Raw genomic sequence first — 21,178 nt, 5'->3', positions numbered from 1 at the left:
TCCACCTGGATTGACTCGCAGAGAAGGTAAGCACTGGTCGCAAGGGAGGCGTATCTGAGCTGCGGACAGGAAGGTGGTGGCAACATCACTCGACGTTGTTCAAAAAGAGGAAGATATTTTCTCGCAGCAACTTGGCGAACAAAAACAATCCCAACAACTAAATTGGCCATGGCTGTTTCTGGGAACCTTGCTAAACTGTTTAGCCCGTGACTCAGTCATTACACTTTACAGTATATTCTGTGTCGTGCTTTGAGGTGTCTCGCGATGAGGTTCTATATCAAATGCAAGGATTAATATCATTGCGAGTTTGTACTGATGAGTGCTTTGAAGTGGTGGTGTGTCTTAGTATCAGTCAGTGCCTGTAGGTGGTGCTGCTAAATGTAGGAATGAGTGTTGATGGGTTTATACAGTCAATGGTTCTACTTATACTTCATGCGTCGTCGTCCCAATGATTGCCTTAGATAGCGCTTGGTGCATCTTGCTTTTGTCCTGGTTTACTCATGTGGAGCCCTGTCTGTTGTTGACAGTATTTGCATAGCAGCATAACCAATGGCTACAGGACTGGGAGTTGAGGCACTGCTGTGCACCACTGGAGTGCAAACATATCGAGGCCGTGCTGAAAGCATTTAAAGATTCATGGTTTAAAAAAAAACCTACCAGGCCCAAGAGGATAATCTGAAATGGGGCGGGGGAGAAAGCTACATTGGGATGATATAAGTGCTGTAGTTTAGTGGTTAGAGCACTCGCCTCGCAAGTGAGAGGACCTGGGTTTGATTCCCGGGCAGGGCGAAATGTTGGGTAAGTTTCCTTGCTCCACACGCTTCTGCTACCTATCTTTGCACTTGATATTGCACCTTATCATGTAATTGAGACTTGGATTGAATGGGCTGAATTGCCTCCGTGTCTGCTTTTGGTATTGAAAATCTGATTCCAAGAGTTGGGGTCCTGTCGTAACAGGATGCACTGTTACCTGGGTGGTTAGCTTCTGTGTTCTGGTTCCCTCCAGTTCCTTCTCACCAGCACGGTCTCTGCTAAATGACTCCAAGGCCAATGCAACAAATGATATGACTAAACGACAACAATTTATATTTACACGGCGCCTTTCACATCGGGGACATCCCAAGGCGCTGGGCGGTCAAGGATCTGCACCCGAGCTGGTGGTTGAGATCAGGTCTAATGCAACCCCAATAAAAGGCAACGCCACAGAGATTGCTGCAGAGGGCAGGATATGGGCCAGATTAGCTTTGTTTTTTCCACCGACTTAATGCCAATTGGGAAATAGCAGCCTCTGTGTGAAAGTGTTCCTTTCCATTGTTACCTGCTTTCCATTCCAGCGCCGGGCTATCATTAGTGGCCATTAGTAAGTTGGAACTCCTCTGGATGACATCAATTACAGTTGCCCACTTTAATGTACTATTGAATGGCTCCCTAGGGAGACAAATGATGGAAGCAAAAAGTGTTGATTCTTTCTTTTGAGAGCAAATTAGATAGATTTCTGTTGAGAAATAATACCTCGGGATCCAGTATATAGTTCGGGACATGACATGTGCATGCGATTGCCAGGATGATGGAAGGCGAACTGGGTGGTCTCTTTTTGTCTAGCGTATCATTACGTTCTTATGTGCTACTACCATCCACTTACTTCCATTGCTGAGTCGAATCCATGTCTTTGCCTTTATACCCACTCATGAGTTTGTAAAAAAAAAGTAATACTGGAATAATATTTGCATTTGATGAGCAATTAACTAGAAGATTGCAATGCTAGGGCACTAGAAGAAACTCTTTTTGAATCGTACTATTTAATGTACTCCTGAAAATATCAACAGCAGGACATTGGTTTAATGTCTGATCCAAATCATGGCATCTCCAACAATGCAGCGTTTCCTCAACATTGCATTGAAAATCTCTCCCATCTTGTACTTTATGAAAAGCCTTTTGGAAGATTAGATAAAGTATATCATGGTCCTGACTTGGTAATTTAACCTTTGTTGTAGTAAATGATTTGTGTGGATCAGCTCCTTAAACTCCTTTCGTAATCTTAAACCCTGCAGTGAGATAACTTCATTCAGACTCATCTCTCTAAGGGAAAACAGACACGATTCCCTCAACCATTCCTCATCACTGAAATTCCTAAAACATGGTTTCATCTCCTCTGCTCTCTTTTGTGGTCTCCCACGAGCCATGTCTCAAGGTGACCAGAACCGTATGCGAAAATCTAGATGAGATTTGATCAGCGCTTTTTTCAAGAAGAGTAAAATAAGATCCTGTCTGTGGTGGCGCGGGTAGACATGGCGGGATGGGGGGTGCGGAAATAGGATCTCTCTAGAGCTTAAACAGATGACAACCCTAGTCAATGCTCTGCAGTTCCATGTCTGCTGTCTACATTGTCTACATGTGGAAATTCCTGTGTCTGGAATAGAATTCACTCCCTCTCCCCGGAGGGACTCATCAATGCATCTTGCTCACCTAATTCCAGGCAGTATTAGGATCATAGACTTGGCCCATTGTGCCTGTGCCGGCTTTTTGAAAAGAGCTTCCAAATCAATCCGACTCCCCCTGTTCTCTCCCCATAGCCCTTCAAACTTGTCCTTCCCTATTGGGCGCAGGTTGGCAGGAGCCAAGGTTTGGGGGTTGGGGGGAGCCCCCAGAGTCTGCATTGGGGTACCTGCGTTGGAACTCCCTGCCGGCTTCCTGGTGGGCAACACCTGTCACATTTTGACCCGGTTACCCGAAAAAAAAATATCTGAAACTCAAATATCTCAACCGGTGTCTCGTAATCAAAGGATCCTCTTAACAAATCCCGAGTTGTTTAATGAAAGAAGGGTGAAAGATGCCCTAGAAATTACCACCATCAAATTGCGGTTATCTTTATGAATTCCCTTCGACGTGCCCTCTTGTGTGTGGGAATGTTAGCCGGCTGCACAGTCACGCTGATAAGCCTGTCTCTGGGATTCGAAGCACAATGTTATCTGAGCAACCCGTCGTGATGAAGAAATCCCTTTCACTCACGCACTGCAACCCGAGGACAGCTGGAATATGATCTGGCACTTAGGCGAGATGATGGTCGGGGTGGGTGGGCGTGGCTGGGGGGGGGGGGTCGGGGTGGGGTGGGGTGGGGTTTGCTGCCCGGGTTCACAAACAGTGACGCAGTTTGCAATGATGACTTGGTGTCAAGTAACCGGGATGTGCGTTATTAGTCTGACGCGACCTGGGTTCGATTCCCGGGCGGGTCAGGGGCGAAACGTTGGGCAAGTTTCCTTACTCCGCGCACCCGCCCCCCCCCCCCCCCCCCCCCCACACGCACAAACGCGCACGCGCACACGCGCACCCCCATACACACAGGCACGCGCCTCTGTTTGCCCAGCAGTAAGTAAATGCACAGTCACTACACGTTGCAGTATATCCTGTGAAGCGCTTTGAGACGCCTCGATGTATCAATGCCAGGAGTTGATGCTGTTGTCGTTGTTGTTGTCGCTGTTGTTGTTGTCGCTGTTGTTGTTGATGCTGTTGTTGTCGCTGTTGTTGTTGTGTTGTCGATGTCGTTGTTGTCGCTGTTGTTGTTGTCGTCACTGTTGTTGTTGTCGTCGCTGTTGTTGTTGATGTTGTCGCTGTTGTTGTTGTCGTCGCTGTTGTTGTTGTCGTCGCTGTTATTGTTGTTGTCGCTGTTGTTGTTGTTGTCGGTGATGCTGTACGTGGTGAGCACGCACGGGGCTGGCTGTGCGCGGTGACGTAGGGCCGTGCGTGGCGACCGTTGGCGAGGCAGCGCGCACGCGCACAGACAGCCGCTCCCGGGGCGATGGCGGCGGCAGAGGCGGTGGGTGTGAGCGGCGGCGGCCAACCGGGACCGTGAGGCGGTCAGCGGCGCGGGACAGGGCCCCCGGAGCCCAGGTACCGTCCCGGGGGGGGGAGAGGGGGAAGGAGAGAGTGTGGGGGGGAGAGAGGGGATGGGATAGACAGTGGGGGAGAGAGGGAGTGGGTGTGAGGGAGTGAGTGGCTGAGGGTGTGGGAGGGAGTGGGAGGGGGTGTGGGAGGGAGTGTGAGGGAGGGAGGGAGTGGGACGGGGTGTGAGAGGGAGGGAGTGTGAGAGGGAGTGGGAGAGGGTGTGGGAGGGAGGGAGTGAAAGAAAGAGTGGGAGGGAGTGTGAGAGGGAGGGAGGGAGTGGAAGGGGGAGGGAGGGAGTGGGAGGGGGTGTGAGGGTGTGGGAGGGAGTGTGAGAGGGTGTGGGAGGGGGTGTGAGGGTGTGGGAGGGAGTGGGAGAGGGAGTGGGAGGGAGGGGGTGAAAGAAAGAGATAGAGGGAGGGAGTGTGAGAGAGGAGAGGGATTGAGAGAGATCGTATAAGACAGAGAGCGCGAGTGTGAGAAGAGAGAGGATTGCTTGAGGGAGTGTGTGAGGGAGTGTGAGACACAGCTTGTGGGGGGGGAGTGTGGGAATGAGAAGGAGGAAGTGAGTGTGAGAGTAAGAGAGAGGGAGAGGGAGGGAGAGGGAGGGGGGGATGAGGAAGGAGAGAAAGTGGAGGATAAGCATTGGGGAGAGAAACCGGAATGACAAGTGAGATGGGATCTCTGAACACTGCAAAGTAAGGCTTCGGGTCTCTCTCTCTCTCTCTCTGTGTCTCACACCATCTCTCTCTCTCTCTCCGCCTTCCACGACCTCTCTCGTTCTCACTCTCTCTCACGCACTCCCTCCCTCCCTCTTCTCTCTCTCTCCGCCCTCACACTGTCTCTCTCCTCCCCCCCCCACCCCCCCAACACAACCACACACACTCTCCCTCTCTCACACTCCCTCTCTCTGTCTCTCTCACACACCATCTCCCTCCCTCTATCTCTCTATCTTCTCTCACACTGTCTCCCCCCCCCCAACCACACACATTCTTTCTCTCCCTCCCTCCCCCTCCCTCCCTCTATCTCTCCCCCTCCCTCCCTCTATCTCACTCACACACAGGCTGGATGGCTGTGAATGTCTCTGGACCTGTTTTGACACGTTTTTATCTGAACGTGTTACAGGTATTTCCCAGCGAACCGAGCTCGTCAGCACTGAGGCAATTCGCAAACGTTTAACATGTTGGATTTGTTTGATGGTGTAGTCTGTGGACTGACCGACCGACTGACTGCTTGGTAAACGAGCTCTTAAACCGCAGTTGACACTTGAACGTGTGTGTGTGTGTGTGTGTGTTCATTTTTAAATGTAACGACAATAATAATAATTCATAGGCAGTTACTGTAAAGTGTATGTTTTTGTGGGCAAGTATCGGACCGGATTCACCAAATGTCGCTTTCATATAGATAAACTGTAGGTTTTCAGCAGTGATTTAGAAACTGAAACCCAATTCTTGTGGTTTTGAGGTTATTAACGCGGCTTTGCTGCATAACAGATGCTAAATAAGATTGTTCAGGAGTGAAGTGTAATTGAGAGCTTTGTACTTCATCAAAAACTAATACAGTATAATATTCCAGGCTTGCCAATACTGATCTGTTTTTTCCAAACACTGAGAAACCCAAGTGAAGGGACAAATCCCAGAGCTCAGGGTATGACCAAGGCTGAAAGGAGGGGTGGAGAAAACTGGATAAATGAAGAAGTGGTTATTTTTGACTACAGTTTTCGATTTTGTGGTCTAGAAACTGACTGAACAACAACACGTTGCATTTGTATAATGCCTTTCACGTCGGGAAGACGTCCCGAGACTGAAGTGTAGGTCTAGACTTCAGCCTGTTTCTCAGCCAGCCATTTACCGATTTGGAGGTTTGGGAGGAACAGGAGCAAGGTTTGAAGAATAACGACCATATTAGTACTGGAAGAGAAACCTCGAAGTTGTGGAGCTGAAGGCCAGAGTGACAGAGAAATCGACCACGGGGTGAATGGCCAACTTTTCCTTTGTACAATACGTAGAAATCTCCCAAAGAGCCTCTCCGGATACGGGAGCAGCGTTGATAGATTTGGGTTTGATAAAAGTTGAAGGGGAAAAAGAAATGCTTGGCAGGGATGAGGCACGAAAGTTCTTGGAGACGGCTTGCGCAGATGCAGTAAATGAAAGAGTTAAGTTTTTCAAGAGGACTTGTACCTGTGTCAGAGGAATGAGTGATGCCAAGAATGTCATCAGATGACTGATTATGTGTGGAGCCAGGGTAGGTTAGAGGTGGCACTTTGAAAGATACAAAAGATCTTGTCTAAAGAATGGAAAGATAATGATTATTATTAGACCAGCAAAGAGCAGGGAGGAGGTCAGAACTGGGGACTCGGGCTGTTCACTCACGATAAGTGACCAAAGAAAGTAGATGAATGTCATCATTTAACAGCAGATTGGGGCTGTGTGGGGAGCGGAGGAGATCACTGATGTGCAGAGGGAATAAAGCGCGAGAGAATACAGAGCCGGGGGAATGCTGAGTTAATTGAAAAGACACTGAGCGGTTTGTCAGGGACCTGGGCACTTTGAATATAACTTTGAAGACCATAGAAGTTTCATTGTACTGGACTCTGTGGAAAGGTTTGGAAGTGTCCATTGCTTTGTCATAGGAACAGGAGGAGGCCATTCAGCCCCCTGAACCTGTTCTGCCATTCTACAAGATCATGGCCGATCTGTACCTTAAGTCCATTTACCCACCTCAAAGTGCTTCACAGAATATACTGTCAAGTGAAGTGTTTGTGTATTTTGTGGGTGAAACACAGCAACCAATTGCGCACAGCAATGTACAACAGGCAGTCGTGGACCAAATTATTATTATTTTTTTGAAACGGTTGAAGCTCTCAATTTATTCGGGAGCATATTTAAGGAACAGAAATTGTGAGAAAAAACAAAAAAACCAAAGAATTTATTGCAGGTTTTAAATGTTAGAAATTTCTGATCACTGTAGCACAAGAGGCACACGTGGAAGTGGTCCATGGGACATATGATGTTGCGGGCAGACAGCACCTGAAGCGTTAGTGCAGTGAAGAATAACAGCTCCAGAGGTGCATCAGATCGGAAGCTAAACCAAACGGTGAAAGCACATCCATCTTGTCTAATCACTGGTAAGTATGACTAGGAGTTTGACTCAAGATTTACCATCTTATTTGTTGTTTCTAAATGTGCAGGGCTATGGAACTAGTTGGTGGCTCTTTCAAAGAGCCGCGATGGGCCGAAGGACCTCTTTCTGTGCTGTAAGATTCTACTATTCCCATATCCTGGTGGGTCTCTGGAATTGGCCGTGTTACGTCAGGATTTGTGGGTGATGTGATGGTGCCAGTGACGTTGGAACGAGCAGTAAAATTTGAAATTTATCTATGATTTTTTTTCCCCATCATCCTCTCAGTTTCCTCTGTTGCTATGTGTTGCTATGTGTAGCTTTCTGTAATCCTCTGTCCATGCGGCTGTTTTTCACGTGCGAGTCTGAATGATGAGTGTTGGTAAGCTATTCTATTATGAAGCTTATTAATAATAATAATAGTGCTTTCATTTGATATAGTGCCTTACATGCTATTGAGATGTATCAAAGTGCTTCACTGAATATACTGTAAAGCGTAGTGACTTATTTTTAATGGACTATTTCTCCTGGAAACTGATGCATCGAAGGTGTCCATGAAAATCATAGTTGCATTTACCTGCAAAAGAAAATTCAGTCACTACACTTAACAGTGAATCCTGTGGAGCATTCTGAGTTGTCCTCCAGAATGAAAGGCGCTGTGTCAAATGCAAGGATTATTAATATCATTATCAGTGAGATCATTTGTTTAGCGTCTTTCTCGTCAGGAGGAAGTCCCAATGGAGACCCACGGCTGAACTGCGTCTCTGTGCTGTGAGCAGTTATCATTCCCCTGCATCCCCTGGGCTGGGAAGAGGAACATTAGCCAACGATCATCCAGTGATCTCTGCTGTAAAGCATGTGTGTGTGTGTGTGTGTGTTGGGGTTGAACCAGACGATCTAGATGGAGGATTGGCAGGGCTGTGATACAGATGTGACCAGGTCAGTCAGTGACACAGCTCTCCAGCCTCGATCAGGGTGCAGGAGCCTGGAATGAGCAAATGGCTGGCAGCATCCGTAACCCAGCTCAGCATTCCCAGGGGCTCAGAAACTTTGGCAGGTTCTGTGATCTTAGCCTCTTCCATCCCTGCTCATGTATCCTGTTACAGGGTTAGTAATGCATGTTTACTGGCTTCAAAATCCTATCGTAATCATTTTTCGAGGTTCTAGAGAAAAACCTTCTGTGTAGTGTAGTGCGCGTAGGCGACTGTTAATTACTGGCCTGGTAATGAGATCAGGTGCTGGCTGTTGGCTGCTCGTGTAAGCTTGGCAATAATTGGGAATCTGTGCACATGGATTGGTGGAGTGTGTCTGCTCTGGAGAGGTGAGGCTGCCGGTGCTGTGGGAGGTTGTGACAGGTGTTGCGTTATATAATTGTCAGATGGTAAAGCGGGTTGCAATGTTTCGGCCAGTATTTGTTTTGGGGATGGAGTTCCAGAGAGGCTGAAGACCTTACCGCTGATGTTGGAGTGAGTGGCTAATTTTGTTTGGGTGATTGTTGGCCAAGACACCGGGGGGAGGAGAGAGAGAGAAAAAAACTCCCTTCTCTTTTTGAATAGCACAATGGGATCTTTCACATCCACCTGAACATACAGATGGGACCTCGGTTTAACTTCTTATCTGAAGGACGGCACGTCTGACAATGCAACCCCCCCCCACCCAGCGCTGCATTAGAGCGTCAGCTTAGATCATGTAATTTCAAGTCCTGATGTGTGGGGGCCTTGAACCCACAATCTTCTGGCTTGGAGGCGAGAGAGCGACCACTGCGCCAGGTTGACACACTATATCAAATGGAAATCTCTGTATTGCAAATGAAACCAGAACCTTTAGCAGTGAAACGTCACCGCACAACACCGCGGCTGAATACGATCTGGCAGCGAGGGAAACCTGCAGCCAGAGGAGCAGAGACCGGACACAACGTGAACGTCAGTGGAACAGATAGTTGGAGGTTCTGTGCTTGCGCTTGGTTTAAGATCAAAACAAAGGGAATTTAACAGGAGGTTAGAAAACAGAGGGGTGGAATTGTCTGAAGCAGCATAGACAAGATGGTTCTGTTTTCTTAAACAAAGGTAATTGGATATATGCTTGAATAGAATGAATATTAAAGGGTTTGGGGAGAGTACGTGCCGGTGTGATTAGACACACGGCTCAAGTGGGAAAATCCAAGAGAGTACAGCTGATTGGTTTATGCTGCAATCCTCTTGATCGGGGAGGGGGGTCGGTCCAACCTTATGGCCGGATGCCCTACTTGAGAAACGTCCCCAGGCTGCATAAGCAATATTTTGCATTTCCTTCCAGAAACATAACATAAGAAGATTTACGGGTTATAGAGGGAGAGGGTGGAGCAGATGAAATGGAGGGCGGTGGGGTAGGTGGGGGGGGGAAGGGTGGTGCGGATGAAATCGGACTTTCACAGAATCTTACAGCACAGAAGGAGGCCAATCGGCCCATCGTGCCTGTGATAGCTCTTTGGAAGCTACCAACTAGTCCAACTCCCCCTGCTCTTACCCTACAGCCCTGCAAATGTTTTTTTTCCAAGTACCCACCTGACTTTGTTACAGATTTTAATAGTGGACCACAACCATGTTTGTGCTCGTACTGGACAAGCTGATGGCTTGTTGATTTGTTTTTTGTGTTAAGGAAAAGCAAGCTTATGGTCAATAATTCATGAGGCATCAGCACATGGAATCAGTCCAGTGTAAAGCAGACAAGAGAAGGTAATGCGACCCTTAAAGTCAATTCGTTGGGCTTCAATAATCCAATTTTGCTGGTAGCTGTTAGCAGCTGTGACCCTGTACCCTGGTAATGGGGAGTTCTGCAAAGAGCTATTTATTCTCCAAATGTACTGTCTCGTTCAGGTTAGTTTGCTCCATATTTTTTAATTGACAGATTTGACACGATCCTTCAGGAGGACATTATTGAACGATTCACTGATCCACAGCCAGAAAGGTTGCCACAAACATGATAAAACTAAACACTAACCACAAGTGTTTTTTTTTTAAAGCCTCAGATTTTGTGTGTGGGAACGCAGTGTGGTGGATGTGCAATGACATTGAGTTCCCACACTTCATATCCCGGACCTTTATAACCACCTTAAAGGATTGTAATACAGGGTTACAGGTACAGGTGAGTCCGCGTCTGAAAGATAACTTAAAGCTTTGGGTAGAACCTTTTAGTGGTTTACCTCATATGTTGAAAATTGATGTCAATGACATATTTCAGACACTGATTAGTTTATCACTTTATCAAGAGTATAGGTGTGTGAGTACTATCAGAACTCTGAATGTTTTTTTTGTGTTTATATACGTGGCAGGAAAGCATGTAATGAGCGTTGAGTGGGTACTCAGGAATGTTGCATTGCAAAAAGACATGATTTGATGGAAGAGATCTTAGGGGAGTTGAGATTTGCAGGTGATTTTGCTGTGCCCCGTGTACGAGTGTTTCATGTAATCACCGGGTGTGCATTACCGGTATTTTAGCTTTGGTCAGTTTTCAGGTTGAATACATCTATTCTGTACACTTAAGAGAGAAGGGTGATTAAAGACCTCTTTTAAGGTGAAGCTTTGAGTTCATGCAGTAATCAGTTTGCCCGTACAGTGCTTTGAACCCCCAGAGGCAACTCCAGACACAGGCACAGTTGATCAATGAAAAGCATTCCATGTACTAAACCATTTCCTGCTCCTTCATTTATGGAATTCCATTGCCTCTTTAATGGTTGTGTCTTTAATACATCGCAGACATCGTAATACCCTGCCACGTTTCACCTGCTGTCTACTCGCTTTGACTTCTGTAGTTGGAAAAAAGTTATGTCCGTCACATTGAAACATCCTAAAGTACTTTACAGTAATATACTATCAAGTGAAGGGACTGTAAATGTAATTTGTTGTTGTTGTAATGAGGCATTTTTGCACACAGCAAAGTCCCACAAACAGCCATGAGAAGAAAGATCAATTTTATATGGAGCATTTATCCCGCAAAATATACAGTCACTACACTTTACTGAAGCTCTTCGACATGTCTCGAAGATGTGATAAGGTGCTATATCAAATGCAAGGATTATTATGGTTGGCCTGGCCACTGCTATTCGAATTGCGTCGTTGGATTCTTTAACGTTCATCTGAAAGACATCAGTATAAATGCAATTTGTTGACGTCTTCAATTCTGAAAGACGCAGCAGTAATGCACTGGACAGTCCCAGGTTAGGAGCTCAGGGTCTTATGAATTTGGAACCACAACCATCCTACCCACCCAGGGACGAAAGTGTACCTGACTGTGTTTAATTGGTATCTAATTACTGAGCCAAGCTGACACCCCTTGGTTCTGAGCAGTTTGTTTTTATTGCAGATTATGTTAATTCAGGGATTAAGAGGTGGTGTTTGTTGATTTTATTTGGTGTTTGAGACATGGAGCCCTGATGAGAGGACTCCCCGAGGTTGATGGATAATCTGAGTAACAGAGGGCTCTGCTTTGCTCGGGAGAGCTGCTGACAGTCCGCTGAGCTTGTGGCATTGTGCATTTGGCAGATAAGGATTCAGTTTCTGAGACCGACTAGAGCTGCGTGCGTTTCTGCAAGACATTATTATCTGTTCAATTTGCTGACCGTCTGGAACACTGGGGGCAATGTGTCGTAAGTCGATGTGAAGTTTAATTTTCACCTGAAATCCCGCCGTTTATTTGATCCAAGCTTGGATTGTTGTGAACAAAATATTTGATCAGAACAGCGTTTCTATGAAGAAATATTCTGTGGCAGGTTTAGATTGATTTTTCAAAATGCAACTTCTCAGGAGATATCCACAAGCTTGTGCTTGTGATAATACCCTTGCAGGAGCAATGCTGACAGCAAACAATTCCTGAAGGTGTTTTGTAGAGAGACTGCATAAATCCGTATAAATCTGCAGCTTCCCTCTCCTGAGATTATTTATTTATTTATTAAATACAAACTTGTGTCGGTTGTGCCTAAAATACAATTTATATTTATATCATGCTTTCCCCCCCTCCTCCCCTAAATTTCCAAGTGTCCGGGGCTGAGGAACATAAGAACAGGAGGAGGCCATTTAGCCCCTCGAGCCCATTCCTTCATTCTATAAAATCATGGCTGATCTGTACCTCAACTCCAATTACTCGCCTTTGCCTCATGTCCCTTGATGCGCTGAACTAACAAACATCTATCCACCTCAGTCTTGCTTTACAGAATGAGATTAATGGAAACAAAGTGAATAATATGCAGGCATGTTTGTGCAAGCAACATCCTACAAATAATAATCCTTATAATTATAATCTTCGCATTTGATATAGCGCCTTATCACATCATTGAGACATCTCAAAACGCTTCTCGGAATATACCGTATGATATAAGTGGATCACCTGCATTTTGCGGGCGAAACGATGAGATGAGTCGTGAATCAGAATGTTTTGGGGGGTGTTTTTGAATGATGAAGGAATGTAAACCAGGGCACAGGCGAGTGAGAGAGAGACTGACGGTGCTCGGGCAGGAGGAGAGATTGCATTTGCTTGTGGCTTTTAAATATTTATGGGCACCTGATGCGGGGGAAGGCAGATTGCTTTGCCATAACACAGAGTAGGTGTAGATGACTCACAACATTCCTTATTTTCATCAGTTTTATCCCACACTAACCCTTGATGTATTCATTTGCATTTTGCTGCATTGTAGAACCTTCTAGTGTGTCTGCTGTCGATTACATAATTCAGCCATTTAAGGACCTGAAAGTCAACGCGTGGATAAATATATGTGTTCCTTGTTAGAGTTTCAATCTAAGCCAACCGTGACCTGGCTGTTGAACGCTGTATATGTTAGTGGAGTCCTGTAGTGTAGTGGTTAGTGCGCTCACCTCGTAAGCGAGAGGCTCCAGGTTCGATACCCGGGTAGGTCCGGGACATTGGGAGAGAAACTCCCTTCTCTTTTTGACAATGTCACGGGATCCTTAACATCTACCTGCAGACTGAGTTCAAAGTCCCAACGCGGGTCTTGAATTTGCAGCCTTCTGGACCGGAGGGGAGAGTGTTGCCAACTGAGCCATAGGCTAACATCAATAGTTAAGAGCTCAAGAACGTTTAGAAATGAGCCAAAACTTTTATGGTGAAATCTTAGCAAAGTGCAAACTCAGCTGCTGATGCACTCGGAGGTTTGAAGCCAGCCTGGCCTCGAGGAACCTGAATAAAGCAACACGATGGGCCGAATGTGCTTCCCGTTAACTTGGAGAACCTGCCCACTCCAAGGAAGTTGTGCTATGTGTGAAAAACAGGCTGCTGTGCTCAAGAGATTCTGTAGAAGAAGGGTCAATAGTTCTTTGACAATGGCTTGCATAGTGTGGCATCCTTAACTCTTGCCATTTCCTACAATAGGGTGATGTGACTCGAGTACGAGGCTGACTTTTCTCTGAATACTGTGCCAAGATCAGGAATGTTTTGACACAGCCTAGTCCTGTTGTCCACGCAGTGTTGACTGTTGAGACAAAGATTGCCTTTAAAGTTTATCACTGCAGCTCATTCATGCAGTCCATCACTGTTTATTAAAATAAAGTGCGGCCTTTCTTGTGATTGAATTTCTTTTCTTGCCAATTTTCTCCCAAGAGTCAGTTAACTCTTTATTACTTTCCCTGGTACCTACTCTTCTCCCATATCTCACCCAAGTGGCCATTATTGTTGTTATTATTTACGTAACCAGCTGAAAATGCTCTTTGTAGCTGCCCTGTGATCCCTACACTTCACTGGTTGCATCTCATATGTTGTTATCAAAACAATTCAAACTGACCTACACAGGCATTTCTCAGCTGTTGCCTCTTCGTTTTCTTGTAAAACAGTGCGTCATTGTGAGATGCAGTGAGAAGCTAATCTTACAGTTCCCGTTCAGCACCTGGTGATAATCTCTCATCTTAGACACTGTTTTCAGCCTTGAAGCAGGGGTTCTGCAGCAGCTGTAAGTCATTAAACATCCTTTTTCTCCTTCATAATTTCGGCTTTCCAGAGGAGATATTACTGATGGTAATCTCAGCTACAAAATGGATGTGTCTTCTTAGTCGAGGATTATAAACCTCAAATACATTCTATGAAACGGGTGGGATGGAGGTCTGAGACTAGCCTAGGCCACGAGAGAGTGGGCCGTTCTGTGTCCTCTAGGTTGGGACACATTGTCCGTCCTGGAAGGAACATTTCTTTCCTAAGAGCATTAACCAGAATATGAGAGAAGTTTACATTAAGAAACCTGTTTGTTATCCTTATACTTTGAAGGAATTGCTCTGTGATATTGCCCGTTACAGTAGATTGCTGGCCTCCTAGTGAGAGGCTCTGATGGCTTTTAAAGAAATGTTCCAGAAGAGAAGTCTGGTACAGTCCCATCAGATTGTGTGAAAGACTTAACAAAGGTGTTCTCTCTTCATTCTCGAGCACTATTTTTCTGGTTGTGATGGAGCTATAGCTGGAGATAGCCTGGGTGGTGTTGTCAACAGCTCTGTACTTGATGTGCAGGAAACTACCCGAGTGGAACTATGGTCACGGTTGGCAATGTCTTGAGAGTTTCTTCCAGGACTCTTACAGGGTTGATGATAGAACGTTGCAGGTAATTCGGCGTATCAAGTATACAATGGTGTTTTTCTCTTCACGAGTCACTCGATCTAATCTGTTCCAGCTCTCCTGCTCACTTCCCGGTCTTTATGATCCTCTTTCAAGCTTTTATCTGGTTCCCTTTTGAAAGAATTTATGGCCTTTGCTTCATCCTTGGTTTGTGGTAGAGAATTCCGCTTTCCAGCCATCTTCTGTGTAAAGAGACTTCTGTCCTTTGGATGAGACTTTAAACCAAGGTCCCGTCTGCCTTTTCAGGTGGGCATTAGATATCCCATGGCACTATTTGAAACAAGAAGGGACTCTGCTGATGTTCTGACCGAAAATAAAATTGGTCACTTGCTCCATGGCTGTTTGTGGGACACTGTTCTATGCAAACTGGCTGCCGCATTTCACCCACAAATAAACAGTCACTCCACTTTACAGTATATCCTGTGAAGCGCTTTGAGACATGATAAGGCACTGTGACAAATGCTAAACACTATTAAGAAAATATATTAAGAATATTTTTGGAAACCCCTTTAATTGCTTTTCAGACTTCAAATAGTTCGTGTGACAAACGAGTTAAATTCCCTTGAAAGCGTTTAATGCGTGAGATTAATGTGGTATAATTAAACTGGAAGAAAGAACTAGGATTATTCCAGTTACTTCCATTTGGACACAAGTGTTTTTAGAATTTACTTCAATTGAGATCTGAGATAAAAAAATGGTCTCTTGTTCCTGTGTCGTTACACTTCTCAGTCCCCTTTTGATTTAGATTAATTCGCATAACCAGCTCAGATTGCATGATCAAGGGGTAAGGGATGTGAAGACATCTGTCGCCTGTTTACAGTGAGATCAGACACAGAGAGCTTGAGTTCTGCCTCTGTCAGCTCCTTCTCACACAGCCAACGCTCCACACACACAGATCTCGGTGATCTCTGTTGCCTCTTTGGATTCCCCCCACAAAGCAAAACAAGATGACTTGTTTCTTCAGCAACCAGGGGGAAAGGATTTTCTGGTGCAGTGCGGTGACTGCTGGAGTGAGCAAGGGAGTGAGTGGCTTTTTCTGCGTGTGTGTGTGTGCCTGTAACTCAGCGACAAGAAGCAAACTGTATGTCGACCAGGTTCTAAATGAAGATGGTTTCAGGAAGTAGGTGAATTTTAATTAGCCTGATCAGCGTGAATGTTGAGCATTAAATATTAATAAAATAATTCAGCGGGATTCATGTAATGAAATGATGTGGCTTGTGAATGTGGAGAGCCTGAGAGCGGACTGAGCAATTGACCCGAGGGATTCTTAATTGATATGTAGAAAAGGGGACTGCTCTGTCAGAAACCTCGTCTTATAATGAACCGTTTAATTCAACTCAGCAATGAATTTGCAGCTGCGAATGATTTAGATTGTTTTGTTCTAAACACGGGCTGATAATATTAATAATCCTTGCATTTGATATGGCGCCTTATCACGTCTTCGACTTGACTGTATATTTTGTGGGCGAAACAGTCCATTGATGTGTCTTTTTATTTCTCTTTGAAATGATTTGGTTACATAGCTGCACTCGACAATTGTAAATGCTGAATCGGAACTCGTTTGCTGTGACACTGAGAAATGTTGGAATAGGATGATGCTTCCGGTTTGTTTGAAGGTGGGATGCGGGAGGCGCTGTTAGGGTGCAGCAAAGGTTTAGGCTGTGAGAATGGTTTTGGCTTAGATGTATGTGCGTGTTCAACGAGGCAAGGCGAACAGGACATTGGGTTCTGTTGCCAGATCAATTCAGTTCACATCCCCCAGAAGTCGTGCTTGTGCTATGGAGAGCTCTGGTCAGGCTGTACCTAGTCTGTACATTTCTGGTCACGGTGACACAAGGGGCAGCACGAGGCCTTGAGTCAGTGCAGAGGAGAGCAGTGAGGAATCCCTGTCCCTGGATGTCATGAGGCAGCAGAACCAGAGAACACAGGGTCAGAGTTGCAATGGGCTATTTCGGTTCAGACACCAGGAAGTTTTACGTTTCCCAGAGGGAAATTAAAGACTGGAACAGGGTACTGGGAAGCGTGGTTGAGCTCAAGATGTCTTACTGTCCACAGTCCTTCCTGTCGAGGGAACGTTCCACCAGTTAATGCGTGGAGTGTATGCAGCAGTAACTGCAAACGCGGGTGTGATAATGACTTTCCAATAAAATTCTCTCCTGATTTGCTCTCCCAAGATGAAAATGCAGGGCATGCATGAATTATTAAACCCGATGATCCATTTAGGACAAAGTCTGCCACTTATTGATGTGAGTTCAGAGACAGGTCAGCTGAATCAGGCCTTCTGCATTCACTGTTCTTCCCGTTATATACCCTCCTCCCCTTCCTACCCAACAGCTGGCTGACGTAACTAGAGTTCCACGCCCTTTGCTTAGGATTCTCCTCTGTACAAAAGGAGAATTACTGCAGATGCTGGAAATCTGAAATGAAATCTCATGGTTCATGTGTTGGTACACAGTGAGGCAGTCTCGGGATTTACCTGCTGCTACACAGAGAGCAGCAATCTATTGGTGTTGCCATCATGGAGCTCCATGTTGATGTGCATTGCTATAGGATTGTCTGACCAGTACAGTAAACATTTTCTGGGTTGGATGGGTGATAACCAACTCCTTTGTTTTTGCGCTATCTAATCTCCATTCCCACCACGTCATTGACTTGCTATGCCTCCTGTGTGTCCATTTGCTTACAGCTGAGCTGCTGCTGAATGTGTGTTGAGGGCCCCCCCCTCTCTTCTCGAGACTGAATTGGCAGCGAGCTCTCGAGCAGACTTGGGACCCACTTTCCAGCTGCCTACGTTTTCTTTGGAACATTTCAGAAATTGCCCGAGTCTGCTTGATTCAGTCCCTGGTTTCAGTGTGATGTGGGTATTGGCTGATCCAACACATCCCACAGGGAGACCTTTCTTATGCATCCAAGATTGTGCTGTTTTCACAGTGTGTGATTTCTCCCTTCCTGTTCTATGTTGGTTCCTTTACTGCTGTTGGCATCCGTTGTGAGTTTGTGGTTCTCCCATGAAAGAGAACAGTCCTTTATAACAGTTGCCCTTGTCTGTGAACTGTGCGTTAGTTCATGTGAGGGTTTTTGCATGTTTACTTTTGTCTGTTTACCAGACTTTTCACAGGTATTTAAATTCTATTTATTTTAAAAAAAAACCTGAGTTAAACGATTGGGAAATGGCTTCCAGTTACTCATTCCCCACTAGTCAGGAGTTTGCTTCTCCTGAGTTCTGTGGCGATTCCAAGTTTTGATCATGGAAATTATATAAGCAGAGGAAGAGCATTGATCCTAATCTGGTGTAAACTTACCCGCTAGAACTAACTACTCTAATTGCAGTTCTCTGCTTGTTCCCCAAACGCTTCTGTATTCTTCTTTGAATGTGTTGTAGAAAACAGAGCGATAAACAGTACAAGCTATTAAAGTTAGTCTCAGAAAGTAGTAATAATAATCTTTGCAGTTGATTTAGCGCCTTATCATGTTGTTGAGATGCCTGAAAGCGCTGCACAGAATATACTGTAAAGTGAATTGACTGTGTTTTTTTGTAGGCGAAACGCGGCAGCCAATTACGCACAGCAGCGTCCCTCAAACAGTAATGGATTGAGTGACCAAACCATTATTATTTTTTTTGAGGGATTATTACCCCCAGTTAGTGATCCAACAATTGGCTAACAATTTGTGTTCCTACTTACTGCTGGGTAAGCAGAGGTGCGTGGAGTCAGGAAACTTGCCTAAGGTTTTGCCCCGCCCGGGAATCAAATCCCGGTGGTCTCGTTCGTTCACTCCAAAGTGAGTCCATATTGAAAACAAAAACAGAAGTCGCTGGAAACACTCAGCAGGTCAGGCAGCATCTATGGAGAAAGGAAAGTGAGTCAACGTTTCGGTTCCACGACCCATCGTCAGAACTGGGGCATGTCCCAGCGACTCCTGTTTTTGTTTTCAGATTTCCAGCATCTGCAATATTTTGTGTTTTGAGCCCATATTGAGATGATGATTTATCACTGGGTTAATGATTAGATATTTTTTGTTTGTTGACTGTTTTTTGGATAAGCTTCTGATATATTTTACTATCTTAGCTGCTGCAGTATCACACACTTTAGCACTGTATCCTGTTGCTTGGCACAGTTGTAAGGTAGACAGACCAATGGATTTAACAGACGCTGGCTTAATGAGTTGCAAATCTGTCCTCGATCAAAGTGGCCTTGCTGCCCTGCCAGGTCGCTAGCATTTAGACAGGTTTTTTTGCCAGGAACATGAGTGCTTATGCAGAGGCGGCTTCACGTTGAATTGATGCAAACAGTCTACGAAGAAAACCAGCGACAATGCTTCACACACTGACTGTTCTTCTCGCCTGGGGAACTCTCTCTCTCCCAGAACATCATGACATAGATTTCTGTCTGTCTCTGACATAAGGATAGAGCTAACCGTCACTTCCTCTCCCTTGCTCCTTTGTCAAAAAAGCTTCAATCCATCCAAAATACTGCCACCTCTATTTTCTTATACGCCATGCTCCACAGATCCATTACTCCCTATCCTTGTTACACTCCACTGGCTCCCAGTACCCAACAACAGCAACAAATTGCATTGACACAGCACCCTTCACGTCGTGAGGATGTCCCAAGGCGCTAGACAATTAAGGATTTGGCCCCGAACATGGGGTAAAATCAATCCAGTGGGTTGTTTTCAATATCTTTGCCTGACGTTCAAATCCCTTCATGTTATTGTGTTTCTCTCTACTTTTGCAGTCTCTTCCAGCCCTAGTCTCCTGCCGGTGACCTACACTCTTTAAATTCTGTTCTACTTGCTCTCTTTATCCTCCTGTCAGTGGCTGAGCCTTCAGTCACTATGTACACTTAACTCGAGTTCTATTGCCCAAAGCGCCTCAACCTTGTTAATGTCTTCTCTGCCTGCCTTCAAAACACTCAAAAAGTTTGAACTTTACCCAACAACCTCCCCTCCTTCCCATGTAATGATCCCTTATCTATTAGTGAAGCACTTTTAAAATTCACATTATTTTTGTTGAAAATAAACAAGAGGGTAAAGTGAGTTGGAAAACAAAGGTGAACATTTGTGTGAATTCCACTCGCTTCCTTTTGTGAGCACTGTGGCTCTGTGACCACACTGTGTGTACGTCACACATCAAGATTAGATTGGAGGATAGTCGATTGCAATGCCAGTCGCAGTTTCCTTTCAGCGCAGGAACTAATCTGGTCAGTAACTTGTGCTACATTCTGACCAGTAAAATTAATTTCATTCCATCTTTTACGGGGAGTACTTTAATTTAGGAAAGTGTTTGGGGTGTGGGTTACGGAATTAAACCTATTAGTGTTAATGGGATTTGTGTGATGTCTTTTCACGGAGCTAACTAACTAGTAGCTGTGTTGAACGTCTCTGTGCTGGAGTGTTGCGTGCTCTCACTGCCCGGCCGGACACTCTTTGATGTGGTTGAGGTTTAGAGATCAGCATAGTTGCCCTTTAACCTGGGGAGGTGGTAATCTCTTTCAAGTTGAGCGACACTTTGCTAGTGAATGAAAAAGAAATGGAAATTGGTTTGGGAGTTGAATGGAAATCCCTGAATATTTGAAGCGATGCAGCAAGGCATGTTTGCTTACTGTCACCTTCCCCCTCCCTCTCCCCCTGGTTCGGTGCCACACTCCGCCACTGTCAAGCACTCCAGGACGCTACCCCGAGTGAAGGTAACTGTATGTAAAATATAAATTTATAACATAAATTGTTATGTACAGTTGGGTGCCATGTTTCGCCCCCCAAAAATATACTGTAACTACACTCTGCAATATATTCTATGAAGCGCTTTGAAATGTCTCAAAGAAGTGATAAGGCACTATATCAAAGGATTATTATGTTGATGAGCAGGAGGATACATTTCAACCCTCTGATCAGCAAAGATTTTTTCAAACACCTTCTGTCAGTAAGTAATGTGGGCGCAGAGATAGAGATTGAGGTTGCATCCTTGCCTGTGGCCGTTGGTGCTTTTCTGTACAGAGCAACTTCATTCAAATGCTGTTGGGGGGAGGGAGAGAAACTGCATGAATTGGAATGTCTTTTCTTGCTAAAAGATATTCTGTGTTTTTTTTTAAGAAAATGCTTTTGTTCTCATGCTCTTGCTTGCAGTGACTCATACCGTGGGTAGAATCTGCTGACTCCCCACAGTGAGTGACCCCAGCCCTCTACTGTTTAACCATTTTTTTGTCTGAGCACAACAAACTGAAAGTTTCACATTTTCCTTTGCATCCCGTCACTGACCTAAACCTGGAACAGTTCACTGAGCAGGCCCTGCCCTCTAGACTGATATTAGCCAGGCTCCAGAAAGAGTCTCGCAAGCCATTTGAGGGGAGGTGGATTGGTTGGAACCTGAACCTGAGAGTATCTATCTTTACTCAACCCTCTATACAGACCGTTTGATGGAAGAGCTGATGTAAGCATCAGATATCTGTGTAAGCTAATTCTGCTCAGGGCTTGTTTGTATTGCAATGCTGCAGTCAATACTATAGATAGATTTAGGACAACTGAGGGTTTTTGTATACTATTGCTCGTCACTCGGACGGAGAGCGGTCGTGCAAAATGATGTAGAAATCGATCT

The sequence above is a fragment of the Callorhinchus milii genome, unplaced genomic scaffold (genome assembly GCF_018977255.1).
Source record: "Callorhinchus milii isolate IMCB2004 unplaced genomic scaffold, IMCB_Cmil_1.0 Scaffold25, whole genome shotgun sequence".
Lineage (NCBI taxonomy): Eukaryota > Metazoa > Chordata > Chondrichthyes > Chimaeriformes > Callorhinchidae > Callorhinchus > Callorhinchus milii.
The sequence above is the reverse complement of the archived record's forward strand: the minus strand, read 5'-3'. Positions refer to the sequence as shown.